We start from the raw sequence: 3,074 nt of genomic DNA, 5'->3' as shown, positions 1-3,074 counted from the left end.
ACTTGTTTCACCTTGTTATACATATTAGTAAAAACTGTTATTCCCTTTTACCCATATTCTTGCCTGAAAGCCCATGATTTTCAAAGCTGTAATAATTCAGAGGGAAACGGGGGGTCATATCCACCACTCCAAGGGGGATCCCTGCCTTCATTGGCAAGCACCTGTCTTTCAAACCAAGACAAACCCTTTAAAGACCTTCATACTGTGATCTCTAATCTCATCTAATATATCTTATTTAAAAAACTAAAYGCACAAAGATTTTGTGAAATGTAATATATCAGTGTTACTGCTATGTGGGGAGAAAGTTAAGCCCCAAATCCCTAAAATGGAGTCTCTCACCAGACCTTCCTCTGCTTTCAGATGGAGCACACAGAGATCAATAAAACACAACTCCCCGGGRATAAAGTCTGCTAAAATATACACAGCTCCATCCTAATTCTTGCTCTTCTCATCTGCTGCTGCTGTCCTAAAAATATCCCAGCTGCACACTTGGGGCAATAATTAGGCAAACAAACATTTAAAAAAATCTGAATGCTATGGACTGGCTAGCTTTAGTACACGAGTACAGCTCTGGTATCCATCATGTCTTCACTGTGTCAGACAGGAGATGCTTATCTAGAGGCACAATGGAAATTTAACAGAAGCATCTGAAGTTTGCAAGCAGCCTGGGGAATTAAATTTCTGTCTCTTCTGTTTCCAGCTCTTGTGTCCAATATGTTGTGCCTGTAGAATAGTTTGTGTGCCAGAGGTACCCTCCAAGTCTGTCCTGTCAGAAGAATGAATCTGCTCAGAAAAAGCATAAGAGTTGTTATGACCCAAATCAAAATATAACCCAACTCATTTTTTTTTTTGTTTTTCAGAAAAGGAACTTAGCCTTATCTAGAAGTTATACCAGATYAAATTTTCTTTTCATAGTATATATATTCCTGATTCTTAAATCTTGGAAAAATCTAATTTTTCTATAGGCACTTTTCAAAAAACATGAGTAAAACTTGATCCCTTGAAACTGTGCTTAGATACCCCAATATCAGCTTGCCTCCCCAAAATACTAGGGAAAACAAATACCTCATAAAAGCCCTCAAGAATGCAAATTGAAACTTCTTCATTTATGGGAACTTCTGGAAACTGGGTCTCATCACCTCATGATTTACATACAGGTGCACAGTCAGTGTCATACAGATGGTGATGGAGAGGATAAGGTAAAATCTTTGGCTTTAAAAATCTTGTAGAGAATGCAATCAAAAAATGGTACAGGAAAGACCAATCCTCTACAACTAAACTGTGTTTGTAACCATTTCTCACATGACTAACAAAAATGCATCATCCTTATGTATCATACTTCATACCTGGATATCCTGTTTGTGTAATGTAGAGAAACAGGTTTGTCGTGCTTTGTATATAATACAGTTATTTATCCTTGAAGATGGTACGTAACACCAAATGGAAAATAGGATATTAAAGGATTGGGTGCCCTTATTTGCCTGCAAAGCAATAATCAGTCCCAGGTATGTTTATCAGATCAATCCCCATCAGATAACCTGGCATGGGGCGAGAACCTAACATATTGGGTACAAGGAATGTAGGCAAATATAGATAAATATTAATAGTTGGCCCAGTTTTTATTTCTGCATSTGAACTTGCTGTAAGGCAAGTCAAATGTAAATTGATTAATAATAGYATCTTTTGTGTAAATGCTTTCCATAGTACTATTTGCTGACAAGTACTCAATTGAATATTAATAAGTTGTAAGTATGCAGCAAACGAAAACTGATGTATTTCAAACACATTTTCCTTCTGCTTTTAAACCTAATACATAAAGGTTAAAGTCACTGGTTTGCCTTCTAACATCTCACTCCAGTTGATGAAAAATTAATCTTAACTAAGCAGTTTGAAAGGACAATAGACATTTTCCAAACACTTTTCGTGGCTCGGATATTTTAAAAAAAAGTAAATTTGGTCTTTTTTTGGTAAAAAATTCTTTCTTTCAATTCTACTTCATACAGATCAGGTGCTGTTACTAATTAAGTGTGTTTCTAATAGCCTAGCACCAGCAGTCATTCATTTAGGCCTTATGGCTATCACATATAACCTTCTAGTTTAYACATTAACGAGAGGCAACGGGCAGAGACTGATGGTACAAAAAGTTCCACTGGMACTTGAGGAAGAAATTCTTTACTGTGCAAGTGACCACACTCTGGAGGAGATTTTTCCTGAGAGGTTGTGAAGTGTCCCTCACTGGAGGTGTTTGAGAACCACCTGGCCTCAATCCTATGCCATGTGCTTGAGCAGGGTCGTGGGACCAGATGCCCCACTGTGATCCCTTCCAACCTGATCCATTCTGTGAATCTCTGATTCTGAGAAGGTTTTGGTTTTTGTTTTTTTGGGGTTGGGTTTTTTTTTTTTTTTTTTGGTAGATTTACCCTGGAGCAGTCTGAGGAAATAAATATCTCCTTGTTACCTTTGTGCAGGAGAGCAGAGACAAGTAAAATGTCAAGGTGCTGATAATATTATGCTCCCCTTCATCTGATCGTATTAAAAACCTTGTAGCCAGGACAGATTTCTGCACACAGCGGGTTAGTCCGTGGGAACGCRACTTCTCGCAGTGGTGGCTGAAGGTAAGACGTGAAGCCGAGCTCCCATTATTGACATTTCATAACGAACTTAGGAATTCCTGGCCGTGATCCAGTGGCAGTTAAAGACACGTTGATTATCTAACACCCACCCCGAAATTTCAGTCAAAGAACATGTTACTTGCTGGAATAAAAAACTCCAGAAACAATTTGCGAGTGCCGYAGCAGATCTTTGTCAAGGCGAAGCGCTCTCTCCTTTTTACTGAATTAGCAAAGGATTGTTCTGGAAAGCTATTTTGTTCCTAACGCAACGACTTTTGAGAAGGGGCATTCAGCAGACTATGGAATAGCGATTATCCGGGAGGGTTTCCCCGGCCGGTGTCAGGCGGAGGGGTGCTGTCCGTGAGGGCTCCGCGCTGCCGCCGGCCCCTCTCCCGCGCCCCCCGCCGTGTGAGCCGCGCGAGCCGCCGCGCTTCCTCGGCGCCCCGCGGCATTGTGGGGGCT

Source organism: Malurus melanocephalus, unplaced genomic scaffold (genome assembly GCF_030028575.1).
Source record: "Malurus melanocephalus ecotype Western Australia unplaced genomic scaffold, MMel_1.1 scaffold_19, whole genome shotgun sequence".
Lineage (NCBI taxonomy): Eukaryota > Metazoa > Chordata > Aves > Passeriformes > Maluridae > Malurus > Malurus melanocephalus.
Note: the sequence above shows the minus strand (reverse complement) of the source record.